Source organism: Triticum urartu, chromosome 7 (genome assembly GCF_003073215.2).
Source record: "Triticum urartu cultivar G1812 chromosome 7, Tu2.1, whole genome shotgun sequence".
NCBI classification, from domain to species: Eukaryota; Viridiplantae; Streptophyta; class Magnoliopsida; order Poales; family Poaceae; genus Triticum; species Triticum urartu.
This window is the reverse complement of record NC_053028.1, coordinates 544,207,422-544,216,980: the sequence shown is the minus strand read 5'-3', so window position 1 is coordinate 544,216,980 and position 9,559 is coordinate 544,207,422.

The following is a 9,559-nucleotide window of genomic DNA, read 5'->3' as shown; positions in this document are numbered from 1 at the left end:
ATTGATGCCTTTGCCATCGAATTCATCCATAGGTATGATCAATTACCCCCCATGGATTTATTTTGTTCCATGGATGCAACATAATTTTCTATATCATGACAGGGTATTACCAAATCACTATACATTTGGTTAGTTACGTTTTTGTTGCTAATACAAAAGGGCTGAAACGGCTATACATACTTTGGTGGGTGAATTCTACATGGACCTCATGGGAATGGCCGATACTTATATATCGCCCTAAGAATATCTAAGAATGGCCGGTGTGGTATTCTAACATCGTCCTTAGTTTGAGTAGAGATTGAGATAAGTCCTTGCAAAGGAATTTGTTAAATTGATGCCATTGAAGATATTATGCATAGACCAATTCATCAAAATTGCAAAGTGAACTTATGTTTTCATTGGGTGTGCTTTGGCTTATTAGTTTTCAGAATTTACGTAAGGCCAAATCATGGTTGATTTTTTTATTGAGCATCATATTGACATCATGCATAATATTGTTTTTAGCTTGGTCTCTCTAGTACCATGGAGACTATATATTGATGGTTAAATTTGTAACAATGGCCAAGGTGTTGGTGTTGTTTATTTATCTCCATATGAAGCTATTTTGTGAAGCCTCATGCCGCTTAAAATATTTTTGCACAATGATCAAAGCCGAATATGCATTGTTATTCGGATTGGAGCTTTGTCTTGCTATAGGTGTTATACATATTGAGGCTTCCGGTGATTCGTTATTAGTAGTGCAACAAATATCCAAGGGTTATCAACGTTTTGATGAATCACTTATAGTTTATCTTTTGGTATGTCTAGATGTAAGATTTACCTTGGGTTGCTTTAAAATTGTTCATATATCTAGACATGACAATTCGAAAGAGTTGGCACAGCAAGCATATGGCTACTATGTTAACCATGGTGTATTACATTTCTATCAATAGCCGATGCTAGGTCTTGTCAATATAGGTAAGGCCGAACCGAAGCCCACCGCTTCAGCCACTAATGAAACTTTTATGCAGGCGAAGTAAGGATTGGAGGAAGTTCATTCTTGATTATCTGCAAAATCCTAGCAAAAGGGAGAACAATATGGTTCGGAGGATGGTTTTGGTCTATGGAACCTTATCACCGAATTGTTATAGAAGCTGAGAAGTTTTCACCCAAGTTTGCCTCAAGAGGTTCAAACAAGCAATGGCCGATATATACTTATCGTCCTAAGAACATGCAAAATGGCCGATGGAGTGTTGACATCGTCCTTAGAAAAATCATCGTGCAAGTTATTTTTCGGCACACAAGTTTGCCGAAAAACAGGGGGGCATGTGTTGACACCAGATTTTGACACAGTCGAGAACTTAATAAATATGGCCTCAAATGAAAACGTTCTCAAAGTGAGAAAGTTTCGTATCATCAAAAGGATAAACTTTGATATTTGGGTCATAGCCATCCGATCTCATCTCTAAGGCCGAAGTTGTGTTCGAAGTACTGAGATTTTGTATCCAGGACACTTTTCGGCTGATTACACCCCCAAGACTGCCCCATATTGAAAACTGATCTACATGAATTGTCTTCGTCTCGTCAAAACTACCGATTTTGATATAAAGATCGTCTCAATCCGAGGTCATATGCAAAAGTTAGAGCCCGCACAGCGCGACTCTCCAGTGAGCAAGAATATGAAGCCCGGAACCAGACACATATGTGGGTATGTCTGATGTGCTGCGTGAATAATTAGCTGTCTTGCACGAGCGATTTGACCCTCGAGATGACCTCTGATGAAAAAACGGTCAACATGAAAGTTGTTCGTCTCGTCGAAACGGTCAAGATTGCTTTTGGACTCATTTCCATCCAAGGTCGTTTTCCACCACAAAAAATACCCGCAAGGTACAGCTAGTTTAAACCGAATAGTTTTGGAAAGTTCGGATAAATCAATCCGAATTTGACTAGGGTTTTGGACGTGAATTGATGTAGTTTTGTTGTAAGGAAAGCCTAGATGAATCTTTTGCTTGTACGGGAAGTCCAGCCGCCTCTTATATATGATGGGGTGACGGGCGATTGAAACAACACCAATCGAACAAACACATGTACTACTTTTTCGTGTTCATCTACTTTTTATCTCTCCTTTGTATCTTTCTTCTCGTTCTTCGCTAGTTCTTCATGCTGGAGGGCTGCGGATCCACGAGGCTCTAGGGGCGAGCGAATCGACCTGGAGCAGCCCATAGCCACCGCGAGCCCTGACGGGGTCCCTCCCGGGCAAGCGGGGCTTCGGGTCTACAAAAGCATCTGTCGGCTGTCCTGCGTATCGCGATGCCGGTCACATCTCCTTCGACGCGAGCTGCGGTGCATCACCCCCGGCGTCGAGGGTACATGGTGACGTGTTCGTGTGCAAACAATTGGTTAAAGATTGAGGTCCATCTTAAAAGGCTTTGAAAAATGGTTTAACTCAGTGGCCTGGCAGCCCATGAAAAGCCTCGATTTAGGGCCTGGCAGCCCATGAAAAGCCTTGCGTATTTTTTTGGCTTTGCTGTTTTTAAACATCTTTTGATAAGGGATTTATGAATACTTTCTGATAAACCAGTGTTTATTACAACCCGACATGGCTTTCAACGCTCAGTTGTCAGTACATGATCAGTTATAAACCGGTAATAAGTTGCTCCGGTCTGGTTTTGACTCAAGGTCACCCGCATTATTCGAACAAACCGGTGGTTATCATAACCCGGTATGGTTTTTCTATGAACCGCCAAGAGGAAAAGGAGTCATCAATACTCCAAATTGGTGTTTTCACCCTTACTATACCAACGGCTGGACAACCAAACAAGATACATCACAGGAGTAAGATAAATGAAAGCCATAACGGGTTGTGCATATAAATCACAAAGGCATGGCAAGTTTTCCGTATCAAGCGAGGCAAACATGCTCGATGGCATGACAGATCAAGTGTTCACGCTATCCTATTACAAGGCGCTTTAAACAGCCCAAATTGAACAATTGTTTTAATTCAGGTGGTAGACTGCAACTGGTAAACCAGCCTCCGGTTTATGACTCCTCCTCTGGACAGTTTGAAGATTGAGGGTCATCTTGCGCAGTCGCATTCTCCTCATCCCTACCCAGTCGCTAGAAATCAATCGTTGACCAATCGATTCTAGTTAAGGCTTGAAAAATGGCTTCTTCATGGACAAGGTTGGAAGGGTCAATGTCAGGAGCATAATTATGCTTACGAATTGGCAGCACAAGATCCTCTACATTATGAATCAGCGCGGGCTGTCTTTTCCCTTCAGCGTCGTAAACCGGTTGAAAATGAGATAGATCTGTGTCATCCGCCAATTTGCTGGCTATAGGCCGCATCTCCTTTGTCAGCCTTCGAAGATCATCGTTGTTGAAGTTGGTGCCATCTTCCTTCACGCTGGGGTAGCCTTGGCTGATATCTGCCGGTTCAAGATCTGGAATCCACGCCTTGGCCCGGATTAGCGAGGTCAGCGCACCTGACCTTGCGGTTGATCTCTTCAGTTCATCCAACCGGGCAGGTAGCATGGCCAGCTTTTCGATGGTTTCTTTGATCAGTGTTGGTGGAGGCTTGTTATAAGCTGTAGTGCAAATAGCTCGCTGGGATCCAGAATACAGTTGTTCTATCAAAGTATAGGCAGCTTTAAGCTTCATCCACATATCGGAGCCCAGATGAGTAATGCGGGTCCTTGTCATGGTAAAGCATCAGTAAACCGGTTTTTGATAAGATGTTATGGATTGGAAAAACTTCATATGCAGATACTTACCAAAGACAGCAGAGGTCATGGTGTTAATCTGCCGTTTAACCCGGTCAGTTCTTCAACCACCGGTTTCAGGGCTTCTTCTGCGTCTTCGGCCTTCTTTGTTAAATCGGCCTTTTCCGTCTCCCAGTCTGCACGCTCTTTGTTAAAGGTTTCTTTCAGCCTTTCCATGGATGCTAAGGCATTTGTCAACTCCTCCTTAGCCTTGGAAGCCTCTGCTTGCTGAGATCTGACGTTCTCCTGAAGGTCAGCGGTTTGAGCATCCCTTTTACTCAGCTCGGCCTGCAACGACAAGATATATCAACAATGAGATATGTATATTTGAAGTACCAAGCGCATAACAAGTTATGCACTTTGTACTTGGGGGCTAATTCCTATTTGCTCTATCATCAAAATTTTCTTTGCAAGTCTCAAGTATAATGCAAGCATTATCCTTGACACTTGGGGCTAATGTACATCTGTTCAAATGGATGCATGGATTAAAGACCCGATTCACCTTGGAAATATAAACTGTCCCTTGAGAACTACATAGGCGAAAACTACAGGAATACAATGATCACGTCTGGTTTACTTCAAACGATCAGTTGGTATATGGAGGACAAGTTTGCAAGAGTTAAGGTATTATAAAGTCCCGGTTTATGATTGCCATCATAAACCGGCCATTGGAGGCTACTTGGGTTGGTACTTGTACTTTGGATTTAAGAAAGGAAAAGTGATGAAAATACCTCATAGCGCTCCTTCATCAGGTTCACCAAACCGGCTTCATAATCATGGTTTGAGTGCAGACGGTTTAGAAAACCGGAGTGGAGTTCTTGAGCGCTGAGATGGGCATAGCTTGACAAGTCGGTGCTCCATTTGCCTTTTTCCATGGCAGCACGCTCTTCCTTGGCACTATGTTTCGCCAATATAACAGGATGGCCAGGAGAGGTGTGGCTCATACCGGTAATGATAACCTCGCCTTCTTTGTCTCCAGCAGCCTTTTCTGGAGTTGATGGAATGTCAGTAGTCCTTACTGGACTTGAAGGTCTGTCAGTAGCCCGGATTGGACTGGCCGGTTCACCATCTGGTACAGCAATTTCAACTTCTGCTGGTTTATCAACATTATGATCTGGAGGGGGTGGTTCGTCAAATGTGGCTTCAGTATTTGGACCCTCCGATTCTGCAGTCTGCTCCGGTTCAACAACCACATGATCTTCGGGCGGGTTATTCACCCGAGCCTTCTTACTAGGTCTGGCTTTGGCTCTAAATAAAACAAGGTACAAAGGTTAATATAGCATATAGAGTGTGAAACATTAAAAGATTGGATTGAAATACTTACCCAGCCACGGTTATGAGAGGAGGGAGTTGTGTTGCTGTTGACTCGCCAGAAGATGAAGGAGGTGTCACCTGATAATTCGAATCATACGGATTAAGAGGTTGCCGTAAATAGCCTGCCTTGGGATAAGAAGTGTCAGAAGTGGATGAGACCTCAGATCAGCGCTTTCGAACCGGGGTGTCTGGTAAACCCGTCGAAGTGACCTTTTGGCCGCTGTGTCGGGTTGTGCGGCGAGCCTCGTGCTGCTGCTTCTTCAAAATAAATGTTGGATCCAAGTGAGCAAGGGGATGAGAAAAGCTTACTTTCCGGACCGCTTGATGGATTTTTTGTGTTGGCAGAGATTCTGAATCGGAGGAAAGGATAATTATCTCTGCATCGTCAGCTTTGCTGCCTTCAACGTTCTCCTGATAAGTATCATTGTCAATGAGATGCATGAAAAGTGAACCAAGTGAATCAAGTTCTACCTCAACTTCTGGTTCATCCGGGTCGTCATCCAGTTCCATGCTGATGCGTTCAGGTGCCTTCCGTTTTGTGGTTTTCTTGACGGCTTTTGTTTTAGGACGGGAAGGCTTTGCCGCTTTCTCTTGAGGCTTTTTCTTCCAGAACGGATCATCACCTTGTTTAAAAATAAGCAGAAGGGTATTCAGAGATTGCACAGTCTAAAGATATCAAGTGTAAAGCGGAAGAACAATACTTACAGCAGGCGGTTTGTTTTGCGTGTAAAAAGGGGCTAATCCAGTTTGGCGACAGACAGCTTCCGATTCGTTCAATATTTTCTTGACAGCTTCAGTGACTTCTTCATCTGTTAGCTGAATATTGACATGATGTTGGGAGTCTTCTACTTCACCAGTATACTCACACATTAAGCGGGAGCGGCGACTTAGCGGCAAGATACTCCAGGATATCCAGCAACGGACAAAGTCTACACCTGTTAAACCGTTGGCCAAGAAGGCTCTCAGCTTGGCGAGTTGAGGTGCATACGGGGCCCGTTCCTGGGCACTTAGTCGTTGTGGAAGTGGGTGAGTATTGGCAAGCCGCTGGACACGGTAACCCGGCAGAGGATTCTCATCTTCAGGGGAGGTGTCTTGACAGTAGAACCAAGTTTGATTCCACTCTTTGGGGTGACTGTGCAGCTTGGCATGAGGAAATTCAACCTATTTTCTTTTCTGAATGGAGACGCCACCAAGTTCAGGATTGGGTCTGTCTACAAATTCAGTGCGCCGGTTCAGATGAAAGAAATCCCGGAACAGCTCAACAGTTGGCTCTTCTTGTAGGTACACTTCACAGAAAACTTGAAAGTTGCATATATTGGATACCGAGTTGAGTCCAATATCTTGAGGGTGGAGTTGAAAGCTGGCAAGTACATCCCGGAAAAGCTTTGATCCGGGCGTTTTGAAACCATGGCCTGTGTGATCAACAAACACCACTACCTCACCCTGCTTAGGGGTGGGAGGATTTTCCGGTCCAGGAACTCGCCACCGGATCGCATTCTTCTTTGGTAAGGTACCAATCTTGACCATTCCATTTAGTTGCTCCTCGGTAACCCGGGAGGGAGCCCAGTTGCAGGAATAAAACTGCTTGGCCATTGCAAGTGAAAAGCTGGAAAGAAATGTCGGTTTACAATTCATTCATAGTAATGCATAAGGTACAATAGGACAAAGGAATCCAAGTATGTGAAATTTGTAAACCAGAGACTGATACAATTATGAATGACAAAGCGATAAGAAGAAACAGAGGTATACACATGCTATTAAACCGGAGTATGACAACGGAGATAAAGGGATTGCCGGTTTACAAGGGGACTAATGGTATATAATAGATTACTCTCTACAAGGGTAAACCGTCTATGTGATATAGAAGGTACAGATCTAAGGCAAGAATGACTAAGTAAGGTAAAACAGGTTTCACAAGACTGTATTGAAATTTTGGATCCACCGTAAGCTAGGAAAAGGAAAAATATTGAGACTTAAAAGCTTGGTCCTGAAGTAGTTCACGAAAGGTCCAGATCAAGTTACGATGTACTTAAAGATTGGATCAAATGGTTGAGATAAGGAGTTTCATAGCTACTATGCGGAACACATCAAGATCAAGGTCTACCGTCTATGGGATGACGAAGAACACGAGGAGAGCAACAGGAATCCGCATGAACCCTAACGGATCTACAGAGAAAAGAGGGGAAACTTACAGCAGCGGTTGAGGTAGCAGTGATGCGCCGCATCTTTCTGATGCAACCAAGTTGATGCAGCGCCCAACGGAGAGGCAGAGGCGGAGTTCGATGACGGCGGCGACGCTCGGGTGCAGGGGCGTCGCGAGGAGGAAGAAGAAGCAAAGAGACAAAGGGGGAAAAGAGAATGACCTTCGGTCTTATTTATAAGGCGAACAGATAAGCAACAAGTGCGTAAATCGAGGAGCTTAAAATGGATAGTTAATAAGGATGTCGCCTCGATGGTTGGATACTCATTAATGAAGGGCATCTTCGGCTTTAATGAATAGGTGACATCATGGCAGTTTACTGCGGATCTAAAGGATGGCATCACGGCGGTTTACCAGATCCATGCGAAGGTGTCAGGGCAAGAATTTTTCTAAGTGTTGAAGATTGACATGAACAAGTTCAAATCAATCTGGGGCCTATTGTTGGGGATATTACTACTGGATGTAAACTAGCCAGGAGTAGCCGGGTTAACTTTATGAAGATTAGAAGCCCATGAAGACATAAGGATGATGGCGCTTTACGAAGGCCCAAAGCCCAAAGGCGGGTTAAGGCCTGTAGATGTAAACCGACTCTTTTATGTAACTTGTATTGTAAGTTAGAAGGAATAGAGACCGAGCCGGATATGTTTATGATCTGGCCTCGGGACTCTGTAAACCGGCGGGCGTCAACCTATGTATATAAAGGGACGACCCGACAGCGGTTTAGGGGAGAGACAACACACAACAACTCGAGAGACAGGCAAAGTGGATTCGCTCCATGGTCATCGAAACCCTAGCAATATCAACACAACTAGACGTAGGCTTTTACCTTCATCGAAGGGGATGAACTAGTATAAAAACCCTCATGTCCCTTGTCCGGTTTAACCCCTTTAAGCTAACCCGTAGCGATGGCTCCACGACTAAGTCCTTTCACGAGGACATCTACCGTGACAAAACCATGACAACCCGGGTATGCCTCTCTTCTCTCTCTATCGGGATATGACTTGGAATGAAGGATTTTTACCCAGCGGTCGATTTGAGTCATTTCTTCCTCTTGTAGCTCCCTAGGACCATCAGTGGCAACGAATGGAGTGCGGTGGCTGAAGATCTATCTTCTCGTTGTCACCATCAATCTCCATGCGTGAAGCTAGTTGCGTTTGAATCCGTGGACAGTGGGAGGAAGTTTCTGGCATGTGTAGAGAAGGTTAGTCCCTCTTTCTTTGTTACAAATCATTTGTTAGATGTGATTCATACACTGTCACGGTCCCAACCCATTCATACCACACCTTCAACCAAATGCATCCTAAGACAGTGTCACAATTTGTATCTAGTATCTAAAATTGTTGCCATCTCATCAGCGGTGCCATTAGAAAATTATTTGGCACCAGCAGTTTGTGCATTCAACTTTGGTCCACACATCCGAGCAGCCAAGCAGTAAAATACTAAGTCTTTATGGTATGAAGGAACTGGGCATCGGAGCAACTAGGTGCTCCGGAGTCCGGGTCCCTGATTTTGTTCCACTGCATCGGCTCGCCAGTGCAGGGCACCGGTGCATGATGTAGCAATAGTTGTCTTTACACCAGTTTTGGCATACATAGTGGATGTACTTAGTGCTATTAGTTCTTTGTTACTAAATTTGTGCATGTACACACTTGTTAGTATCAATTTACTGTCATTCAAACATTGTCGCTATGTTGTTGCAGTTATATTTATCTTTCTCATAAAATATTCAATTTGTTATATATTGTACATGAGTAAGAACTTGTAGCGTTGTTGTAGTTAATTATAGCTTCTGATGTTTCAGAATTTGTTTGTTGTCTCAGTAGCAATTAATTCATTTGCACATCGATCTTTTTGAGAAGATATGTAATAATTAACATGTTTCTTCAGTTTTTCAAAATAAGCATTGGTGATTTTCTATGTTGCTATAAACCCATTTCCCGTACAATTGTTACTGATCTAGTTTTAAATATTATAGGATAAACGGAAGTGTTCTTACTTGGAGTGGGTTGATCAAGAGTGGCCAGAGTCTTTGAAGATGTGCCTAGCAAAACTCTGGAGCATGTATGAGGAAGATAACAGAGGTAGGCTTAGAGAAAGTGTTGTCAACGCTGAAGAATATTTGAAGATGCGGGATAAAAAGAGGAAGGTGGAGAATGAGCTCAGATTTTTTAAATCAGACTTTGCTAAGATGGTGTTGGCGAAGGAGGAGGCACTTTCCAAGTTAGCCAGTGCAAAACAGGTTCTTACTGAACTGAAAGCGGATGTGGATAAGACGAGCCTGGATGATCTCGATTAGGGAAATGAA